Here is a 25,249-nt window from a genome sequence, read left to right on the forward strand (position 1 = left end):
TTCAAGGGGCACGGCTGCGCAGGCCAATCCATTCGCGGCGTTGGCGGGGGCGGGCCGATGACGCGGTCAGGCCCCCGTCACGTGATGCGGGCGGCAGCGGCCTCAGGGCCTAGCGCGGCCCTTTCCTCACATCGGCGGCCCTCTCCTGGCACCGGGGGCCGCCGCAACGATGTCGAACACGGCGGGGGTTTCCTTGGTGGCGCCGGGCCGCGGCGGTGACGGTGGCAACAATAAGGGGTAGGCTCCCTTCTATTTAATTACTTATATCGGCAGAAGCGCGCCTTCTCAGACGGCGCTATTCACAGGCTGCCACAGTCTCCTCAGAAAACGGCGCTATTCACTGCGCTCCGCTCCTCCCTCGGCCCACACAACTTCCAGGGCCAACAGCACTCCGGGGGCCACACCAGCCCCAGCGCTTCTCTTCCCACAGCGCTTGGTAGGCAGTCCAGGGGCAGGTTAAGAGACACAGTTCCTCGGGGGCACAATCCTCCCCGGGCAGCTCCTCCTAGTCCAGCGCTTCCACAGGGGCCACAACTTCCCAAGGGGGGAACAGTCCCAGTACAGCTCCTCAGGGGCACACTCCCTCTGCAGCGCTTGAGAGGCAGTACCTCACAAGGGGCAACAGTTCCTTCAGGCAGCCCAGGGGCACACTCCTCACCTCCTGGGGCTTCTGTCGCGCTGCGCTGGCGCAGTTCCAGGTCCCAACAGCGTCAGTGTCCTGGTTAGGGGCCCTTCCTTTATCAGGGGCCCGGGGGACAGTAGAGTAGGGGGTTTTAGGGGTGCAGGGCCCAGCTCACAGGCCCATGTGGCGGTAGCACCTTGTAGCAGGTCCCCTCTCTTTCTTGTCCCAGCGCTGACTGACTCTCTGGTGGCACATCCCCCTTATTTATACCCTCCTCCCTGGCAGTGCCAGAGCCTTCTAGAATGTTGGCAGAACTAGCCTAAACTGGCTCAAGGGGAGGGGGTGAGCACCCTGGGTGCCAGGCTTTCCCTCCAAATGCTAGGGGTAGCTGGGTAATAATAGCTAGACTGCTGACCTATGGCAGTACAGTGGCAAAACCCATGGCCATGGCATCCATTTTAAAAACAGTACATTTTAGTCAGGTGCATTTTTAAAATGGGGAAATTTACAAGTGCTCACACCATTACTTGACATTACATTTTTAACAAGGTGTCTCACACCACTCATGGCCTATACAGGTTTAATCCCATGGGGGAGACATTTCAGACAAGGGGGTCAAAAGCGAAAAAATTTTGGGGAAACGGCCAAGTCCAACACATACCAATATTATTACAATGGAGCATTACCCCACGGAGTAGCATATTAAATATAGCCCTTATTATAATCTCGCCAACCCATGCACTCCCGTTGCTGCGCTCTTAGGCTCTTGCCTGCTCTCTCTGCTCCTAGCGCCTACATGTGGGATACAGACCTCGGTGCCCCTTTATTTCCGTGGTTTGTTTCTCTTACACATATATCACCTTGCTTCATGTCTCTTAGGTCACGTACACTTTATGCGTTTTATACCTTACACAATATTTTAGGACTCGGTGCTTCCTTCTCTCCCCCTCCTCCCCCGCCTGTTTCTATTTATTATCCCCTTTCACCCATTGCTCCTTCTGTGCTCCTAACGTCTGTATATACGCCCCGTACACCTCCCCCCGCCACCCCACGTGACCGCAGCCTATCTATTGCTTACAGACTTGACCATGGTACTCTAGCCTGGGCACCGTGAACTGTGGAGAATGCAAAGTCGGACTCGCATGTTCAGCAAACCCTCCCTAAAAAGGCACAAGTTTCAAAGTTTAAAGAGCTCCGTTGATTATCGGGATGACACCAACATCATATTTCGGGCTATGGCTCCTCACACTGTCTCATTAAGCATTAAATAGATTAACCCCTGAACTCTCTGATTAATGCTACCTGACCAGCTGGTTATGTAGGAGTATTTATTGTCTGTGTAACGATGGTTTGTTCCAAATTAAGAAGAAAAAAAAGACCGAAAACAATACTGTGGCAATATGTGAAACTGCTATCTATCTATCTATCTATCTATCTATCTATCTATCTATCTATCTATCTATCTATCTATCTATCTATCTATCTATCTATCTATCTATCTATCTATCTATCAATCTCACTCTATCTATCTATCTATCGCCCTCCCTCTATCTATCTATCGCCCTCACTCTATCTATCTATCGCCCTCACTCTATCTATCTATCGCCCTCACTCTATCTATCGCCCTCACTCTATCTATCTATCGCCCTCACTCTATCCATCTATCGCTCTCACTCTATCTATCTATCGCATCACCACAGCATCACTCAGGGGCACCATAACATCACTATGCGCTACCACAGCATTACTGAACGCCACAGCATCACTCGTCGCCACCACAACAGCACTCAGCGCCACCACAGCATCAATCTGTGCAACCATTTAACAACAACTGGTTCAAATATGTTCTCTCAATGTTTCAAGCTTTATTACAAATGTCACAAAAATATGTTAATATTTCACTGCTGTTCTTGGATTTTTGTCACACTTGAATTTCCATACACTGAACATAATCTTCACAAAATTTATTCACAAAAGTTCAAGCTATTGCCATTATAAATTACAATAACTTTTATTTAAGTATTATTAAAAAAATGAAATTGTTATTTGTAATATCAATATATCTAAGTCACGTAAATACAACACATATTGCATTACAAATGCTATAGGTATCACATTTGCGAAAGTTAAAACTATTGGCATTGTAAATGACAAAGCTATTAATTTCGCTATTTTCAAAACTAACACATAAATAAAAAAATTGTCATTTACAATACCAATAGCTCAAACTTTCCTAATGCGAGACCTATTGCATTGCAAATGCTTGTTCTCTCTTGCTAACGGCCTCTTTTAAACTTATCTAACTAAAATTTGAAAATTTAGGGTCCTCACTCTTTCCTCATTGGTCCATTTGAGGGGTGGTGAAGATCACCTCATCTCCTCATTGTCCGAATTTTGCAAAGTCACTTCCATAATTCTCATACGGTCATAATTGTTCACGTTTGTAACATTTTTATTTCTGTCCTTATGTCGACACTTCGGTCAACTTTCCCAGGCTCACAACTCGAGCATTCCATTTTGACATCATTCTGCTTCTCAGGCCACACTGACGTTGGCATCAGTAGCCCAGGCACAGGCTGCTTATGCATCTCTCAAATACAGTCGCGCATGCATAGAATTACACTTTCTCGGAGTCTCGCAAACCCTCCATATTTTTCTAGGCCGCATGGGCCATGATGGGAACTATTATAGAAACAAACCCAATTAAACATTAGATTTCGAAGTAAAGCCCTTCTGTTTACCTCCCACCATTCTAAGTTTACCCTTTACATGGTCTCTTACTTTCAGGTTCTACAATACCACGTTCCAATCTCCAAGCTCTTTTTCTTGAGCTCTTCCTCAATTTTGTCTCATCATCACTGTCATCAGATTCAGTTTCAGATTTCTCATCACTTCCTCTTATTTTAAACTTTAAAATGTCTGCTTCATGCACTGAATTGTTTTTTTCTTTTGTCAGTTCAGTTACTCTGTTAGGAACTCCTCCATAGCTGGTACCTGGAAGCTCATCCACATCGTGAGTCTTTTCCTTTTCTCCAGTTTCAAGATTTATGTTCCTGCTTCCAGAGTTTTCAAACTGTCCTTCAGAACTTATTTGGCTACCAGTTTTTTCTTGGCTTTGATCAGTGTCCAAACTGGTACTATGTCTTACCAGATCTCGACTTCCATGTCGATCTTCAGAATCAGGTACTTTAATGATTTCACTTTCTCCTTCAGATGCTGAACTAGTAGCTATGGGGAACGTCGTTTACGATGCAACTTTTAGCACGCAGTGCTATTACAACGTGGTTTTTAAATCGCATTCTATTACAACGCATGACTCTGGGGGGCGCTCAAGGATAGGGAATACTTTTAACTTACTATCCAACACTTTCCCTAGTGTCAACGGGGACTGGTGTTGGAATAGTAAATTAAAATATTCACTATCCAACACCCCTTTCTGTTATGCGTTGTAAAAGAATGCGTTATAAAAACCGCGTTATTACAGCATGCGTGCTAAAAGCATGCGTTGTAACAACGTACATCCAGTAGTTGATATTTCCAGATGTCTACGAACAGGTCGAGCTTCAGTATCTGGATTTTGATCTGTTTCACCTTCAGAATCAGAGTCATTAGTGCTTTCTGCTTCTTCTGTTTGCAGATTTTCGGGTTCAGGCCAGCAAATTGTGTGGCTGGCGTGCATCCATGTCTTTACTCCAGCACACTTGACTGCAGTAGTGCTAACCAAAATAACTTGCCTCGGCTTTTCCCAGCGAGGAACTAGACAGTTTCTTCTCCTGTGCATTTTAATCCGAACCCAATCTCCAGGGACTAGATCATGAGCTGGATATTTTTCTTTAGTGCTTGCATCAATTCCAACCTGATGGAATACAGAAGTCACCACATCAGACAGGTTTTTGCAGTAATCAACTATGATATCATCATTTATAGCCAACAGTTTATCAACTGGTATTAATGCTTGTCTCATTACTCTTCCCATTAGTATCTCATGAGGACTTAATCCTGTCTTTCTATCAGGTGTACTCCTCAGGGTCATCGAAACAAGTGGCAAAACATTAGGCCATTTCAGTCCAGTTGCCAGACAAATTTTTGCAATTTGGTTCTTTATTTTTCCATTTACTTGTTCAACTACCCCAGAAGCCTCTGGTCTTTAAGCACAATGTAATCTTTGCCGAATGTCCAGTGCTTCACAAATCATTTGAACAAGTTAATTCTGGAAATGTGTACCACGATCTGACTCAGTGGTTACTGGGAAACCGAAAAGTGGAATGATTTCTTTAACAAGAGTTTTGCAACAGTCACTCCAGCGTTCCGCCTGGTAGGGAAGGCCTCCACCCACCGTGAGAATAGACAAATGATTACAAGTACATATCGAAGTCGGTTGCAGGGTGGCAACTCTATGAAGTCTAATTGCATTCTAGTAAAAGGACATCCCTCCCATCCTATGGTTCCCAAACTCACAACTGTTTTTCTTCTTGGGTTTAGCTGTTGGCACACCAAACACCTCTGACAAAGGCTCTCAGCGATCATCCTAAACTTGGGGTTGTACCAGGTTTGTCTAAACATTCTAATCATGGCATCCCTACCTATGTGTGCTTGACCATGATACAATCTAGCCATGTTAGAAATCATGATAACAGACATTACTGGTCTTTCATCTTTGTAAACCCAAATTTCATCCTCCTCTCTTTCTCTACAACCTGCCTTCAACCAGATGTCTTTTTCTTCCTCACTCGCTTCTTCCTGCATTTGTTTTACTTCCTGCCAAGTTTCAACCACTGTTGTTAGCATTAAAGGACTTGAAACATGTTCTTCTTTCCTGTCCCGATTTATAGATACAAAATTTGTAGCACAATATTTAGCAATGAAGTTAACAAAACGATTGTCTCCAGTAATGTAGTCATCTCTTTTTTTATGAGCTGCACACTTTACAACAGCAATTTTCTCAGGCAACTGAATTGCATCAAACACCATCTTCACAAATTCAGCATTTCTAATGGGGGATCCTGCAGAAGTTAAAAAACCCCTTTGGAACCACAGTTGGCCATAATCATGGACAACCCCAAAGCCATATTGACTATCAGTCACAATGGTTACTCGAATTTCCTTTCTCAGTTCACATGCTCGAATCAAAGCAATCAGCTCCACCACCTGAGCAGAACAAATTCCTTTCAGACAAGATGCTTCCAAGACATCTGCCACTGTACATACAGCATATGCAGCACATATGATATCTCATAGTCAGATTCAGGTAGTGGTTCATCCTTATTGTCAGGTCTTGGCTTGGTACAATACTCAAGTACATCCAGACACTTGTGATCAACTTCATCTTTCACTTCCACATCCAAACTGTCAGGTAATAATGTAGAAGGATTCACATTTACACATCTTGTCACTGTCACATTATCTGCACCCAGGATTACCTTCTCATATTTAGTCATCCTGTTGTTTGTCAGGAATTGGGTCTTGGTCCTGGTAAGGAGAATTTCCACCGAGTGTGGTATATATACCTTCACTAGGTATCCCATCACTATACCTTCACTCTGTTCCAAACTCACACTCATAGCAGCAACTGCTTTCAGACATCCTGGCAATGCCTTAGCAACTGGATCCAACACTGCTGAGAAATATGCAATGGGCTTTCTATTTTTTCCATGTCTCTGAATCAAAACTGACAATGCACATCCCTCTCGTTCACTACAATACAGTTCAAATTTTTTCTCATAATCAGGCATACATAGTGCTGGTGCTTCACATAAACTGGTTTTCAATTTTTCAAAGGCTTCCATTTCCATTTTGTTCAACACTATGGAGTCTCTTACATCTGCTCTAGTCAGTCTTTGTAAGGGCTTTGCAATCAGTGAAAATCCACTGATCCATTGTCAACAGTACCCTACCATTTCTAGGAACATTCTCATCTGTTTCTGCGTTTTGGGGGCTTCATTCCTTGAATTATTCTGATTCTTTCTAAGGTAACTTGTCTAGTTCCCTTTGCAATGTTGTGACCTAAGTACTGCACTTCCTTCTGGCAAAATTGTAATTTTGACAGAGATACCCTATGTCCTCCTTCCGCCAAATGATTCAGCAAAGCGATTGTGTCTGAAAGACATGCATCTTCGGTTCTTGATGCAACCAATAGGTCATCAATGTATTGAACCAGTACAGATTTTCCTGGCATGTCTAGACTCTCCAGTGACCTTTTTAGCAACTGATTAAAAATAGAGAGACTCTCAGTATACCCCTGAGGAATTCGGCACCATGCCAAAATTCGATCTCCAAACCGGAATGCAAATATCGGTTGGCTGTCAGGGTGCAATGGAACTGTAAAGAATACATTACATAAGTCAATGACTGTATACCATTCTGCATCATGTGGAATCTGATATAAGATTACTGCTGGATTCGGTTAAATGGGACAACACGGGATAATGATTCTGTTTACCTTTCACAAATCCTGCACTATTCTGAATGTTCCGTTTGGCTTTTTCAGTCCCATTATAGGTAAATTACATGGACTACTCAATATTTCCTTCACAATTCCTTGCTCGATCATTTTATCTATAACAGGGGTGATTCCTTCAATTATTTCTGTTGTCAATTTATACTGAGGTGTATTGGGATAATGTACTCCTTTTACAGAAATCTTCACAGGACACATACCTCTCATTAATCCAATCTCTTCTCCTGTAAAGTCCCACACGTCTTCTCTCACGGTTTCGTTTAGCTCACCAGGTATTTTTTCTTTATCAAATATAGGAAACATTCCATTCTGCTCGGAATCTATCATTGACATGGCTTTATACAATCTATCTTCATCTGCAGTTTGGAATTTAATGCCATCTGGTGAACAATAAATGGCACAGTTCATCTTGCACAGTATGTCCCTTCCAAGTAGTTTAACAGGACTACTGTCACAGACTATGCATTTCCCTAAAATTGCCAATTTCAACCTCAACTTGTTCAGTAAGGGGTGTTTTAATCTGCCTATTCGCTACTCCTACTACTTGTATAAACTCACCTGAGAGAGGAAGGTTCTGAACTTCTACTGATCTAACGGTAGAATGGGTAGCATCTGTGTCCACTAAGAAGGTAACATTTACACCATTCACCTTTCCATTCACAAAAGGACCAGATTGATCTATCTCTAGAGTTGCGCCAAGCACGCACTCCTCTTCCTTTCCTAGGCACCGTCAATAACTTTAATCTGATTCATTTCCATCCGACTTCAACCATTACTGTGAAATCGCATTCACACGGGTGGTCTTGTTACCTGTTCTCCTCCGTAGAATCCTGTCTCTGCATTGTATTTCTGCAAATTTACACTGTGTGGGAGTGGCGGTTGTGGTACCTGACTCTGCTGGTTAACTACCTGTTGCTGTGTTGACAATTGTTGATTTACCTCATGCTACACCTGTGGATTCAATTATGTATTTTCGGGGTTAACCTTTGGAGGTAACTTACACTCTTTCTTCCAATGCCCTAACTTGCCGCATTTGTGACATGGCCACTTTTTCTCTGCCTCTTCTAAATTAGCTAATCCTTTTCCTTTATTTAAGTTGCCTTTTGCTTTAGCCAGACCTCCATCATTACTTTGGTTCCCCAACTGAGCTACTTGTTGTTCTGCCACTTTCACTTGTGCCCACATAGCTTTTTCTTTAAGCTTTCTTTGTTTAGCCTCAAGCTCATCACTATAATATTTTGCAAGTCTCAAAACCTCGTCCACCGAACAAGACTGCCAACACATCAGGTTGTGCTTTATCATATCACCTATCTCCTGTCTTAAACCAAAATCGATATACAAAATGGCTCATATCCTTTTCACTCAGTTCTTCATACCCACTATACTGTTTAAACACTAAGGGGCCCATTAGGATGGCGGGTGGATTGCCCCCGCCAGGCTGGCGGTAGCCACCGCCGGCCTGGCGGGGGCAATCACCCGCCATCCTCACCTAAATCCCCCCCGCCATATTAGTATAAAAGACCGTCCGCCGCTTTTCCGCCCCAGTCACCTTGCGACCGGGGCGGAAAAGGTCTAACATGGTGGTGGTGTCTATTAGACACCGCCAGCCATATTAGGATGGGCCAGAACAGATGCCATCCCCGCCACGGAAAGGCATTCGATCTTCACTTCTGGGGCCCCCTGCGGGCTCCCGGAGTAAGGGAGAGGTGAGGGGTGCACATGAGGGATACCTGTGGTCCCCCCTGCATTTGCATTAATAAAGCGGCAGGCACCGCGCGGTGCCTGCCGCTTTGTTAATGCATTCATGCATTTTTAGCATTGTGGCGGGCGGTGCTGAGAGCACAGCCCGCCTCAATACTAAAAATTCAGGATGCGCCCGCCAGAGTGGCGGGCGCATCCTAATACCCCCCACGAGACCCCCGCCCTTATGGCGGTCCCAATGACCGATAGGATGGCGGGCGGACTAAGTCCGCCCGCCTTCCTAATGGACCCCTAAGAGCAGTCTCTCATAATATGCATGCACTGATTATTTAGGTTCCTGCACTGTCCTGTCAACTTTACCCAATCTGTTTCCTCTGGAGGAATTTTGTTCTCAGAAGAAGGATTAAAACCTGGTTATTCCCCGTGGTTACCGCCTAAAAGCTCACACTCCCCGTGATCACTTCCGTTTCCTCTGATCTTATCAGCACCAGGATGCCTGTAATGGTGATAGTTGCGCTTTACAAATGCCTAAAATAAATAATAAATAAATAAGAATGTTATTACCTGATCATATTTGCGCATTACCTCAAGTCCTGGAGCACCTGTTTTAGTATCTCTCTGATACTCTGTTTTTGGCCAGTTCACTGTTATTTTACATTGAGACCTCAAATCTGCTGGTACTACTATGTCAAACAATCCATTCAAACCTTCCCAAAATACTTTCGAGACTTTCACAAATCGATCTACTTGTCTGTACCATTCTACTGGTTTTTTTCTTAACCTGGGGAAATCATTTGTAAATGACAATATATCCTCCCTAGTCCATGGAACATGCACATAACCTCCTCCTGGTATTTCTCTCATTCGGAATTCATTCACTACAGGTTCCTTCTCTTTAACTGGAAATGCCAATGATGTTTTATCGCTGCTTTCTTCCCTTTTCTTCACCCATTTGCTTCTCCATCGTTCCACATCTCCCCACTTTCTCAGCAATACAATCAATTCTTTTTGTCCGAGTTAACCTTCCTGCAGTATTCAAATTGTCTATATCCTTCTAAGTAAAGTCTACTCTATAAGGTTTTTGCAGCATTTAATTTTTGCAAGTTCTATTCCAAGCTCATTTGCTGTTTCTTCTAATCGATTGCGCAGATTTTTAGCCCTCCATGTAATGCTTTTACACATAAACATTAGTTCATCACCTTAGTAGGTTGTTAGCCTTTCTGTTCCAATTGTTCCAATGATTAATTCTTCCATATCTATTTTTAATTTGACTACATCTAACATTTTAGGTTCTTGATCTTTTAACTGCAATCTTTTAACCCACTCACTTAACTCTTCTGCAAACTGGGTTCTGGTTAAATCAATTTTCTCTACACTCCTCTCGGATGTTACTGCTTCTGATTCCGCACCCATTGGAAACTTGTACGGAGGACTTTGATTTATGGTTAATTCGGGTGGTGTTATACAACTAATATTCCTGACTTCTGACAAATCTGGGTAGACCTTTTCTTTTACTTTTTGTAAACTTTGGTTCAAAGGGATTGTTAACGATGGTTCTTTTATTCTCTTATTTTCAAATACGGGAATTACAGGGCCTATTGTTACAGGTACAGTTACAACTTCTATGTTTTTAGTGAGTTCTTGTATCCATTCAGTTAATTCATTTGTAGATCGCACAAATTCAGAGGTACTTGGATTTTCTTCAGGTTTCTGCTCTCCTTTATCAGAACTACTCCTAATTTCAGGAAATCGTCTTGGAGTGCCACTAGGTCTAGTCTCCATTGGTGGTGCATTTGGGGTTACTACTACAGAACTCGGTTGATATGGAGGGGTCTTCTATTTAAAAGCTCCTCCAACACCTCATCCTCTGTATCACTGATCCCATAACTCTTTCTCTCCGGCTCCACATTATTCCTCTTTTCTGTACATTTCCGTCCCACCATTTCATCAACTGTTCTCACCAGATGCATTCCATCCCACATATCAGCATTTCTCCATCTTCTCATTCTACTCTCATGAGTCGTTCCCCATAACCCTCTCAGTCTACACCTTGGTTCTTTGAACTCTTCAAATCTTTCTCGTTCCAATTCATGCATCCCATCTTCCCATTCTGCCAATGCCTCAAATTGAGTCGGTCTAGGTTTTGGTTCAAGCTTTGTGATCTTCTCTCTCAGATTTCGCAATACCGCAGTACTAAATGAACCTACTTCTGGAAATGCCAATGTTCCATCATTCTTAGTATATATTTCCCAATTCTCTAACCAAATACAAGTGTGATAGCCATATTTCATCATCATGTATGATGAAGGCGTTTTAGGCGGAGGAAGCAATTTTCCCTCTCTGGTAACTATTTCTTTGTCCTTTTTAAACATGTTCTTAAGTTTCTTAAACCATGTAGGTTTCTCTCTTTCTTCTCCGTAATAAAACTCCATTCTCCTGCCGGTTTCTTATTTACAAACAATCGTAATTTCTTTCTCAAACTGTTGTGCGGCACCAGCCTATCACAGCGCGATTCACACTAACGCACCAATCAGAACAGAATACGTCACAGTTGCTTTGACCTATGCCTGCGCTGTTCTCGCTAACACACCAATCAGTGCTCAAACTGTTTTAGTCATGCCGAACCTATCCCAGCGCGACACTTCTGACATCAGCTCTACTCCGGCTTCAGCAGCTTGTGCTGACCCCTCCTTTACAAAATGTATCGACACATTGTATTTATACTTTTATACAACTAAAATCGATTAGTAACTACATAAAACATTTCCATTCATCTGTTTTGCTAAAACCAAAGTGATAGTTTCCTCAAACTCACAAGAATTCTGTATTTCCAGTAGACAGCGCTTACCTCTTCTCTACCACTAAATCTTTAGTTTTGCCGATAAAGTAGCACTTCCCTCTACCTTACCCTTCTCTCAAGCTTAGGGGGAACTCTATTACTCTCTCAGGGATAGGTTTTAATTAGAATACTCAATTGATTCCTGTGCTTAAGCCCAAGATTTTATAGGTTGCCTTCGCTACTCATTCACCACTTTCACACGTAAAATGTCCCTAACTTTGTAATACACAATGATATTACCACTTAAAACAGACTATGTAATGTGCGACTTCACTTGCCACACGTATCCCTCTACCTGCAGATAGAGTAACCAGCTTCCTACTTCCCAGAAGCCTCAAAATTCCGACTACACATAACGTAATACAGACTCAACATATAATGTTAGTCATAATTTCTGTACATCAAAACTCTATATACATTATCCTTGTCAGATCTATACATTGCGTATCCAAGCTAGCCTATAGCAACCAGACTCCTGCTACCAAGAAAACTGATCCAGCACTGCTCTCAAACAACCCTCAAACCATCACGGAATACTCAGGAGCTATCATACTTCTTTCGTCGGAGGGGCCCATAGCATCCCGAGTCACTCATTCACACGAATCACACTGCTCCCGAGATCTGTGAAAAACCAGAGGACAAGCTGCTGGATAGCGGAGTACCCTACTTCATCTATTAGTTTCAATTCTATACATTATATACATGTGCATTCTACGGACATCACCATTGTATTTACATTTTATAAAACAGCATTAAGGCACCCCAATGTTTTGGTCAATGGATTAGCTAGTAAAAGTTAGTTATGGACAACAAGACCCGCTTAATTCTCCATTCATTGAATTTTTATTTCTCTTTAAGTCTTCTAGCATGACCTTACGTTCAGAATTTTAATCTTTATTCAGAAAAGTTTAAACATTCCTCTGATCACTTCAAGTAAAGGGATAAAATGAGGTCAATTAGTTTACATTTATTAGCAGAATAGTTCAGAAATGAGAAAATTCAAGACATATTACCCATCTTCTTGGTCATTGAGGAAAAACAGGATTTAAACAACAAAGTTCCCAAAAACAGCCTCTCCATCTTCCTCGATGTTCACCTCCCATCAAGACTCCAATCCCATCAAAAGTTGAAGTCAGGAAAAATTTCAAAGTCTTTGCACCCAGAAAATCGATCAGTCCGACAGAGTGTCGTGGTGCGGAAATAATTCAAAAGCAAGCTTTTTTCTCTCTTCCAAACGGCCTTTTATACCCTTTTTCCCTAACTATCTAACTAAAATGTGAAACTTTAGGGTCCACACTCTTTCCTCATTGGTCCATTCGAGGGGTGGTGAAGATCACCTCATCTCCTCATTGTCGGCACTTTCCCAGGCTCACAACTCAATCATTCCATTTTTACATCATTCTGCTTCTCAGGCCACGCTGACCTTGACATCAGTAGCCCAGGCACAGGCTGCTCGTGCATCTCTTGCATACAGTTGCGCATGCGTAGAATTACACTTTCTCGGAGTCTCGCAATCCCTCCATATTTTACTAGGCCGCATGGGCCAAGACGGGAACAATTATAGAAACAAACACAATTAAACATTAGATTTCGAAGTAAAACCCTTCTGTTTACCTCCCACCGTTCTAAGTTTACCCTGTTAATGGTTACCTAGCCTTAAGCCACAATGAGGCGTTGTTTTCTTACCATTCACCATCGTTTTTGCCACAATTAATACTAAAATAAGCATACATGCATAGCTTTGTTAAATTAGAAGTGTTATTGCCCTATGTTAGTATGACAAATTCACATGATTGATGTATTATGATTTGCAACACAAGCAAATTAGTATCCCATGTGTACTTTTCTCTGTGTGTTTTATTTTTCTGTTGGTTAATTTCAAATCCACTCGATTAATACATATTATAGTTATAAGAAACTGACTTCACGAGGGGTATACAAAAAATGTTGTCACAACCTCGCTCCATCAACTTCCAGCTCGAATTGGAATATCTGGAAAACCCCCACACAATGTGAGAGTAGTGGGAGCCTGAAGTCCAAACTAATGCATACCTTATATTGAATATTGTGCCACCCTCCTCCCATTGTTTTCTGGGATTTTGGAATTCGATTTTTCGGCCATCTTATGCAGTGGTCCATCGTTCCAGAAGAAAGAGTTGTTTAATCTACTTAATTCTATTTGGAGCACAGAGAGTCACCATCTTGAATTTACGCAAAAAGTCGCTTTCCCAAGCGGTATGGCTACAGCAGTGTGTTCTGAGCAGGTAGCACAAGGGTTCAACAAAACAGCCCAGTCAAAATCAGCCTCACCTGTGGTATCAGAAATCAACAGGGATAGTTTGTTAAATTTACACCAACATGACCAAGTAAGTAGTAGTTGTAAATATTTCGTATATCGGACAAGTTCCATAATAATATTTGAGGCCTTTTAGGATCTCCAAACAGTTAACTAAAATAAGAGCTATAATATGCTTACTCATAACAAGTGGTCAGTCAGCCCTCTTCATCCATTGGCTAACTTCAGTGTGAGTGAGCGCATTCAGCTCATTCACAAGAACACATTCATAAATAAAGTAGTTCCATTCAGTGCCAGGGATCCTATGGCAATGTGAGCTTTTTGGGCCCAAAACATATATTTCCATCCAACCAGATTTTTTCTTTAAGTTAGCAAGAGACCAGCATATTCCCCAACAATAAAACCCCCCAAAAAAAGAAGCACTGGTAAAGGAATAAGGCATTTAGGGCTCTTTTCCTTCACAGTGCCAAGATGTTTATAAAAAGGCAGTTAAAGGAAAACGTTAGATAGTCAAAAAAGCACTTTTATTAAATGAAATCCAGCCAAAAATGCTTTTGTTCACAGAGCAGCTGTGCAAGAGGCAAACGTGCTTGTTTCAGTTTGGATGGGTTTGATCACAGTAAAATGTTGTGATATGATTTAAAAGTATGTGCCATGTGCTACAAAAACGTTGGTTGGGTGAAGATAATAGCTGGGCAAAAAAAGCTTTGCGCACTTCGAACTGAAGTATTGAGGTCTGGATTAGTACTAGCGCTTACTGGGATCTGGGTAATGATGAAGTCTACCTAGAATGATATGTACTTAACTCATGTGTGCAGTTTCAAGGCAGAAAATAAGAAGCATAACAAATTCTTAGGACTTATTCGTTTTAATTCTAGCACCAACGCTGAAGTTTTCGGATGATGGTTTTTGAGTACAATAATTTTAAGCAACCTACATTGTTAACCTGCTAATTCATTTTATTCAAAGAGATCTGGTGAAATTTAATAGATCTAGTCTGTGTATTGTTTTTCAAAAACCGTATAGTAAATAAAACAAATAGATAATAGCATTATACATACTTGTTGTCAGGTTCAGTGTATTATCGTTTCTAAAGTGTCCCTAATATTTATTGAAATGTCATATTTTTTATCCAGATTCCTAGAGATTATAAGCTTTACACTTTTACTGATGACTATCCACGTCCTCTGCAAAAATGTCAAAATACATAAATCTTCATCCTGTGAGATATAATGTTTGCAGAATGGGTATTCTTTAAGAACTTAAAATGTGCCCTGCTGTACCTTGATACAGATAAAGGTCAATTGTGATGAAAACAATTGCAAAAGAATAAAAAATTAGCTTGTGCCTCTACAAACCACTGGTAGTCGCCTTGGATTTTGTCAAGCTCCTCTTCCTATTACCTTGTGTAGTGGTAATAGGGTTATCCTGAACAGGAGATTGATCCTTCCACCCCGATTCCCAATAAAATGATGGTGGCCATGGTAGATGCTACCTGTTAGACCTGGCACCTTGGCGTGAGTCTCCCTTCCACTTTTTGCTGATGTGCCTCATGTGTTTTGCTGGTGTTAGCTGCTCAGGGCACTGTGCCACTGCCAATCAGTGCCACAGTGCAAGTGCTCCCTATGAAAAGTGTATACATTGATTGGTTTCCGTGATTGGCTTATTTGGTTTACTGTCAGTCCCGAGTAAAGTGCACCAGGAGTGCCAGGGCTTGTAAATACAAATGCTGCTGGTGGGCCTGCAGCACTGGTTGTGCCACCCACAGAAGTGGCCTAGTAAAATGTGTCTAAGGTCTGCCATTGCAGAACCTGCATGCAGTCTGGTAAGGTATGCTGGCTGGGTAAGTGCACCAACTTGCCAGTCCCTAAACCTTCCCTTTACTTCATGTGAGCCACCCCTATGGTAGGCGCAAGGGCAGGGTGCATTGTAAGTATAAGGTATGACAAGCCCTGATGTGTGTGGCATGTCCTAATAGTGAATTACAGCCATTTTCGTTTTCCACTAGTATAAGGCTACCTGCTCTCCATAGGACAGAATGGGCTGCTGGAATTATTACACTCTATAATCCTAACAGACTCAGAGAGCATGGTAGGAAGTCAAGTTTAGTATGCCTGAACTCAGAATAATAAAAAACATCTTTGAGTAAAGTTTATTTTAATATCCTGTGTTTGCAAATACTACTTTTAGAAGGTTAGTATTTGCTTGCCTAACCATTTCAGCCCGCCTCTGCTACGATGTGTATCTGCTGTCTGGTTTCTGTTAGTGACAGGGCTGGGGCTGACAGGTGGTGAATAGAGGGATTACACCAGGATGGGTGGGGGAGTGCCCCTTGACTCTGAATAGGGCTGTGCTCTGCCACCTCAATGCCGGCTCCGCACCCTGGGGAGCGGCTGATGTCTCTGCCCTGCACCTTGTAAAGAGAGAGGGGAAGACTGTCAACAGAGTACTCCTGGATTGTACTTGTCACTACAATGCTGGCTCCACCTTCTGCGGAGCGTCTGATGTCCCTGCCCTGCTCACTGAAAGAAAAGCCAGAGCTGCCCAAACCAAAGTGCTAAGGGCCTGGACTGGATTAGGCAAAGGCCCCCCCGGCCTGCAAGAACAAAGGATTTGTGGTATAAATGTAGGAGCCCTGCTCCTAAGAAATCAAATCCTGCTTTGAACCAAGAAGAACCTCTGCCTGAGGAGAAGGAACCGGGAAAGCCGAAGGAGGACTGACCTGCAGTGGTTGCCTTGCTGCCAAAGGAGAAGAAACCCTTTTCAAAAGACTTACCACTTTCTACTAAAGACTTGTGCTTCAAAGAAAAACTATCTCCAAGGGCTTGGAAGTGAGCTTGCCCCCTGAACTGAGCCCCAGGACCATTGGGCTCATCCTACCTTCGCTGTCTGCTGCTGGTCTGCTGTGTGCCCCCCTCGCCGGAGCCGTGACCTCCAGTGCGCCTCGCCCCCTCCTTGGGCCGTGACGTTTGGTGCCTGGCTGCCTCTGCCTTGTGAGAGCCCCGCTCGAGTTTGCGCCGCTCTCCCTACGCCTCACTGGGCCGCCCACACTCCGTTCACCTCACCCGCTTTGGAGGGCGCAGAGCGCACCACACCCCTCCCGCCAGAATCAGTTCGAAGTGCTGACTGAAGCCCGGACGGCCCGTACGTTCGAGACGTACCAGGCCGCCCCGCTCCGCACTCCTGCATCTGAAGGGCCACGCCGCACACTGAAGAGCCTCCGGTACGGTCCGTACTAGGAGCCCCGTGCCGCACCTGCCCGCATCGCACCACAGCCCCCCCAGCAGACCCAAAGGTACGACTTTAACAACAACACGTACGGAAGAAGTACGCCTCGTACGCCTAACAGACGCCTCGTACGCCTAACAGACGCCTCGCCCCACGAATGCTGAGCCCCGGATCGTCCGCACCTCTCCCCGCAGTCCCGCTCACACGCCTCGCACTTCGAGGCCGCCTCCGAGCCAGACTGCCAGTAGGAAGCCGCTGACCTCGTCCCGGGTACACCTTTGCCTGTGGCCGCATCTGTACTCGACGAACTCTTGCATCCTAAAGGTACTGTGCGACTCGAACTGAGTCTATAATTCGCATCGGACCGCAGGGTCCGCAACGTTTGCTTAGTTCCTTTAAAACGTACAAACTGCCACAAACGGGTCGCACAGCCAGTGCGAAGCGCACAGGACCCAAAATTAAGCATTTTGAAAGAACTCTTGAATACCAAAGTACTGTGGCCTTATTTTAAAATTGTTATTGTGGTCTTGTATTTGGTGCAGAGCGGGAATATCGGCGTAAAAATATCGACTAACCTTAATATCGCCGCAGAAATATCTACAAGAAGAAATATCGATGTCAAAAATATAGTTTGACCAGAATATCGACAGACAGGTAAGTAATATTGTTAACATTAATATAGTTGTAATAAATATCGTTTACAAAAACATAGTTTACAAAAATATCGTTTTTTAAATAATAATAAGTAATTTTAATGAGTATTGGTTGTCAAAGTAGTATTTTTTGTAGTATTTTATTAGTTAATAATGTATTTTATGTTGAATTTAGTGTTAATAGTTCCGTAGCGGGTTGTGGGTTTATAGGGGAGTAGGGTGGGAAGTAATTTAAATATAATAAAATAATTGATTAGTTAATGTGTTAATTGAATATAAATAGTGTAATAAATAATAGTTAATTCATTTCAATTAGTTAACTGATTAATAATTATGTAAATTAATTATGTTAATTGTTTAATTAATTTTAGGTGTGTGTAGTGGAATTTTTAATTGAAAAAATAGTGAATTAATTACATTTTAATTGAATAATTATTTAATTAATGATTAATTAAATAAAAATAAAGATTTGTTAATTTTTAAACAATGTAAATACATTTAGTAATTTTTACCCCTACACTATCCAACACCTTCCCTACTGTTGCAACCTCTGGAGTGGGAATAGTAATTTTTACCCCTACGCTATCCAACGCTTTCCCTACTGTTGCACCCTCTGGAGTGGGAATAGTAATTTTTACCCCTACGCTATCCAACGCTTTCCCTACTGTTGCACCCTCTGGAGTGGGAATAGTAATTTTTACCCCTACGCTATCCAACGCTTTCCCTACTGTTGCACCCTCTGGAGTGGGAATAGTAATTTTTACTCCTACGCTATCCAACGCTTTCCCTACTGTTGCACCCTCTGGAGTGGGAATAGTAATTTTTACCCCTACGCTATCCAACGCTTTCCCTACTGTTGCACCCTCTGGAGTGGGAATAGTAATTTTTACCCCTACGCTATCCAACGTTTTCCCTACTGTTGCACCCTCTGGAGTGGGAATAGTAATTTTTACCCCTACGCTATCCAACGCTTTCCCTACTGTTGCACCCTCTGGAGTGGGAATCGTAATTTTTACCCCTACGCTATCCAACGCTTTCCCTACTGTTGCACCCTCTGGAGTGGGAATAGTAATTTTTACCCCTACGCTATCCAACGCTTTCCCTACTGTTGCACCCTCTGGAGTGGGAATAGTAATTTTTACCCCTACGCTATCCAACGCTTTCCCTACTGTTGCACCCTCTGGAGTGGGAATAGTAATTTTTACTCCTACGCTATCCAACTCTTTCCCTACTGTTGCACCCTCTGGAGTGGGAATAGTAATTTTTACCCCTACGCTATCCAACGCTTTCCCTACTGTTGCACCCTTTGGAGTGGGAATAGTAATTTTTACCCCTACGCTATCCAACGCTTTCCCTACTGTTTCACCCTCTGGAGTGGGAATAGTAATTGTTACCCCCTACGCTATCCAACGTTTTCCCTACTGTTGCACCCTCTGGAGTGGGAATAGTAATTTTTACCCCTTCGCTATCAAATGTTTTAACTAATAATATATTTTATATTTTAATTATATGTATGTATTATTGTTGTTATAAAAAGTAATGTGTTAAATATATGTATATGTACACATTTATTAAATTTAAAATGAAAAAGTGTAGTTAATTTGTTTTCAATAGTCAAAAAATAAAAGTAATGTAATGTATTTTGTTAATAGTACCGTATTTTCCGGCATATAAGACGACCCGGCGTATAAGACGACCCCCTACTTTGCTTGATAAAATGTAGGTTTCGTGCTATACTCGCCGTATAAGACTACCCCCACTTCCAGCGCAGTCCAACGCAGTCCTGCATAGTTGGCTCGTACTTTGTACGTTTTGTAACCTGCACACTTATCACTTTTTTCTCCAGGAATGTACCGATTGCTACCTCATGTACTTTGGTTGCTAACTATTGTCACTTTTGATCCATGTAACTTAACGTTTGCTTTTGTAATTTGTTCATTTGTAATTTTTCCTCTTGTATCAATACTGTTCCTACTGTAAAACGCTCTGACACCTGATGGGAAAAACAGCAAGCAGCCCCTGGATGGAAAATCTGTCATAAGTAACAGTACAATTCAGGAGAAGAGGAGCGCCACCCCTGTCACGGTTGCTGAGAGTAGCAGTTCAACCTTTCAGCACTGTGAGGTCAAGTACAGGAGTATTAAAGCTGGCAGAACTAAAAGTAAAGTCCGCGCTATGTAAGAAAGGCATGAAAACATACCGTCAAATTTGGCACCCGGCGTATAAGACGACCCCCGACTTCCCAGAACTTTTTAAGGGGTTAAAAAGTCGTCTTATACGCCGGAAAATACGGTACTTATATTTATTTATTATTTAATGTAATTTTAATTAATTTAAAAAGTCGATATTTTTTACATCTATATTTATTACAACGATATTTTTGAGTCGATATTTATGTACTTACCTGTTTAGGTATAGGGTGTCGATATTTTTGTAAACGATATTTTTACAACTATGTTTTTGTAAACTATATTTTTGTAATCGATATTTCAACACCCTACCCTTGTATTTTAAGCCTGCCTAAGAAGTATATATTTACATAAAGTACACGTATTTTTATATAACTACGCCTGGTGTCCATTTGTGGTATTGCTATATTGCTGTGTGTGGTCATAAATGCTTAACTAACTAACGCCCTGAAGTTTAGCCTTGTCTGCTCGCATCACGTAACCTAGAGGGTGAGCAGGGGTTATTCTAAGGAGTAAGTCCCTTGCCCTGACTAGAGGAGAGTGTCCCTGTTTGTCACAAGTGCATACCTGTGCCAACCAGAGACCCCCAAATCTAACACTACCTTATTTGCCCTGAGCCTATCACCATACGAGAAAGACTTAATTTCCTTCGACTGAAACAGTAAAGAAATAGGCAAATAAACTGATTATATTTTCAATTCTCCCAGGTTGTATATGCCCACTCTGGCCTTTCCTAATTTATACAATTGTCTATCTATTGATGAGGGTGTACCTATGGGATAAAAGACAAGCTCTTGATCCTCACTTCAATAATGGGTTTCAGTTTGTACAAAGATGGATTGCTTGGTGAGCAGCTTGCACAAAGAAAGGTACTGGTTGAATGGCTAACCTGAATAAAATTCAGAAATTGAAATGTCAGGAGAGTGAAAGTGCCACCCATCTTTACAGCAGGCATTTGTGAAGTTGTGTGCCGAAGAACTGTATAATTCCAAATGCGAAAGAGTGATGGATGGAATACTTGAATTAATACCAGCCAGTCCAGTATTACTTTGCCTACCACGTCATATTAGGCCCAGCCATATGCAAATCAGCCTTGGTCCTTTTCCGGAATTGGCAATCCAGGTCCCCTCCAAACCAGAACATGGGCAACCCAAGACCAGTGGCAGCCTGTTTGAGACTCTTTAGCCAAGTGCAGCTTGGTTCCAGAGGTAAAGTAAGCATGGGACCCATATCTAGGCATACCTGTTGCACTTAGGGCGCCACAATAAAAAATACAAACAAGTGATGGATGGATTGCTTGAATTAGTCTCAGCCACTTGTAATTGCTCAGGGCCGCCGCCACGTCCATTGTTTTCTTGCTCACCATGCCACTTCAGATTAGACCCGGCCATATGCCAATCAGCCTTGGTCCTACTCCAACGGGGACAAATCAGTTGGAAAAAATTGTACAGCCACAAAGTGTGATGTGGCCCAAACCTTGTGATAAAAATAAGATGGATAAGTCAACGTTGATTAATCTGAAAATCTTCCAATATGCACTGTAAGGATGAAGATGTGTTAAGCTCCTATAGTTTTCACTTCCAACGTTGGTGCAGACGTTGAAAAATGCAGGCAAATATAGAAAATCAGTGAAACCCTTTTAATAAATCTCAACCACTGACTGCACAAATAAGCCACTGAGGTCATTGGGTCAGTTTGGCATGTCATCTGCTATTTACCCCTGAGCTTAGAAAATTAAGCTGGTCCACTAAGGCAAATGCAGAAATCGGTGGGACCCGGTAAGGAGCAATCTGACATGCTGAGGGTAAAGGTGGCAAAAGGGAGACTCTATGAGACGTCAAAGGAATCTGAACCAGTGATAGCCAAGCTGTGCTACTGAATGTAATGCTGGTGTCTGTGAAACCAGAGGTGGCGGAATCTGAGACATCAAGAGTTCAATTGAACTATGGGTGGTATCTGGTGGACCCTGAGAAAACGGATGAATGCACAACTTGGATGTTATAAAAAGTAATGTGTGAGAGCATATCTGTAGGAATGTGCAGTGTTATGGTTGGGATAGGACTCTGAAGGAGCATCTCAGAGCCTATCGACAGGATTGGGGCTTATTGCTAGATTGCCTGGGATATAAACTAAAGAAGGCTGATGTACTCTCTCTGTGAAGGTATGTGTGGCAGTGCTTAATTTGAGCCGGTGGTTTCCGGTGCTTGGCACTGGCACTTAATTGGCAGCACTGTACTTATGACAGTTTGCCAAATGATGTGCTGTTTGTCTGATTTACAGTGAGCACAACAACAGTTGTTTACTAATTTAATATGCATTCAATATGACTATTTCCTGCAACCCATGCGAATCTTCTAGGTTTGGGGGCCTGAAATAGTCTGAACTGTCACACTTGTAGGAGCATGATGGTTAGTAACTGGTTTAGTGCTGTCATTAGCAGCGCTGGCAGGGGCAATGGTTGGTGCAGGCTGCAGTGGCCTCCTGATGAGCGTTCTGGCACTTAATTTTTTGAAAATTAAGCACTGATGAGTGGTAGTGACTAGTGAGACTTTAGCATGCCATAGAAGCAAATAAGAATTTCATCCTCACCCTTCCTCAATGAACCAGAACTGCAAGAATCTCAGTTGAAAGACTGATCTGAAAATGAGAAGCTTGGAGCCCACTCTCTTCCCTATGGAACATAGCACCCAAAGCTCTCTGCTGGACCAGTGATATTGATTTGGGGGGAATATATTAGACTAAGTATGCCTCAACTCAATGAACATGGGGCAGGTCAGGTGGAAGAGCCACAATCAAGGTGCCCTCCTGGTTATCTCAGACACATTGGTTCTTAGTTTATTTTCACTCTCTGTTTCAATAACTTTACTTTGTGGTGGAATAATAAGTTAGTAAAGCTTTACACATCAGTCTGGGCACTAATATCAAATGATGGACTGACCTCAAATTAGTACCTACAAGTTATTGGTCATTGAATGTTATCACATTGTCTGTCAGTACAAATTTCTGAAGCTGCATTTGAAGACAAGCAAACTATGTCAGGGTGTTGAGGTAAAGGAGATCAAATTATAAGGAGAGAGAGAGACCCAGTAAATCGGAAATAAAAGAAAACTGTAAAGGGAGGAAAGAGCCTGTGAACAAAGTGACCCTCTCCAAATACAAAATGGTGGGGGCACACAGAACCATGACAAAGGAAGAAAGTGGGAGAGGGCTGCTAGGGAAACATGGACGTCCGATTTAGCAGCAGGCCAGAGAAATAGAAAAGTAGTAACAGAGAAAACAAAAGACAAAATATTAGAGATGGCTAGGACCTGAAGGCGGAAAGTGGGGGCTGTCAATAAGAAAGACAGAGCCGGAAGATAAACCGCTTCCCCCCAGGCTTTCTAACACGCGCTGCGCTGAAGGAGCGAGACGGGAAGCTCGTGTCTTCTCTCCCCTCAGGGGAAACAGCTCAACATATGCACAATAATAGACTGATTCCTGTCCCCTCGGTTGACACAGCTTCGAGAGCGAGTGGAAAACTTCCTGAGCGGCAAACACTGAAGCTGCGTTTCTTTTCACTCCTGCAGCCCGCCCAAAGGCGGCCATACATACCAAGGCCTGCAGGGCCGGAGGGGGATGGGGACACGGGGGTGAAGTGAGCACCGGGGGTCCGGGATGAGGCCTCCCGGGGGCTCCCAGCAGTCACCTCGCGGGTCCTCGGGGACGGATTCCTGGCACCAGCTCGCGGTGCAGAGTCCCGCAGGGCGGCGGGCGGACGAGCTGTGTGTATACTCATAAATAAAAGCAGCAGGCCTCATTTGTCTTGCGCGCGGCCTCCAGTGAAGCCTGCTAGCAGAGTCTGTTGTTCTTCGGCGCCTCCCTTTCTTCCCCTTCTTTTGCTTCCAGTTCCAGCCCATTGGCTGTTTGTCAAGAAATCGGAGCCAATAAAAAGGAAATCGGTCACAGCTGTCACTGCCGGTCTGTTTTCTTCTCCTCTTCACTAAACAGTGAGATGTTCATCTTTCTTCCCCACCTTCCGCGGCGCTCTCTTGTTTCTGTCTAGGGATGCCCCCAGCATCTCCCGTCGCCCATGAACGCTGATCCTGTATCCATCAGCCGCACTCTTGCCCAAGAAGGATCTCCCCTGGTCCTCACTCTTTCGCGAGATGTCTCCTCAACCTGCCCGCTCTAAGCTGCACCATTCTTTTCATTAGCCTGTCTTACCCTCTTCTAGAAGTGTTGTGTCATCTCTCTCCTTCCCTGCCATGCAAAGAAACACAAGACTCTGGAGTTTATGTTACATTTGGCAACTTTCAGAGACCCTGCTGTCAAGCAAATGTTGATTGGATGTTGTGTTGATCCTTGATAGAGAACACCTAAGATGTATAAACGTTAGTTTACCCTTTCCATGCTCATGACGGCTCCACGCCGTCATGAGCCACGGGCGGCGTGTGCTCATGACGGCGTGGAGCCGTCATCAACTGCCGCTCCGCCCAAGCTCTGCCTGTGCGGCACTAATTCCCCGCCTGTACAGGCGAATTAGTGAGTGGGCGGGGTCATGACTGCTCCACACCATCATGAGCACACGCCGCCCGTGACTCATGACGGCGTGGAGCCGGCATGAGTAAGGGAGCGCCACTCCCACCCCCTAGCCCCGCCCATGCCGCTGCCAAATTTGCGCCGCGGGTAAGAGGTTAAAACAAGCATTTACAATGCAATGGTTTTGCCTTTGTTAAAGTTAGAGCTATTGGCATTGCTCTTGACATTATTTTTATTTATGTTCTGTTTTAACATAAATACATGGCATTGTCATTTACAATGCCACTAGCTTTATCTCTCGTAAATGACACCCACAAACACCCACAGAGAGCCCCCCCTTAACACACACAGAGCCCTTCCACACACACACCCACACAGAGCCCCCCACACACACAGCCACACCGAGCCCCCCACACACACAGCCACACAGAGCCCCCCACACACACAGCCACACAAAGCCCCCCACACACACAGCCACACAAAGCCCCCCACACACACAGCCACACAGAGCCCCCCACACACACAGCCACACAAAGCCCCCCACACACACCCACACAGAGCACTCTACACACACTTACACAGCACAAGCAGGCAACAGGGGCACACGGAGGCACAAGCAGGCAACAGGGTCACGAAAACGGAGGCACAAGCAGGCGACAGGGGCACGAAAACGGAGGCACAAGCAGGCGACAGGGGCACGAAAACGGAGGCACAAGCAGGCAACAGGGGCACACGGAGGCACAAGC

The sequence above is a fragment of the Lissotriton helveticus genome, chromosome 1_1, assembly GCF_964261635.1.
Source record: "Lissotriton helveticus chromosome 1_1, aLisHel1.1, whole genome shotgun sequence".
Classification (NCBI taxonomy): domain Eukaryota; kingdom Metazoa; phylum Chordata; class Amphibia; order Caudata; family Salamandridae; genus Lissotriton; species Lissotriton helveticus.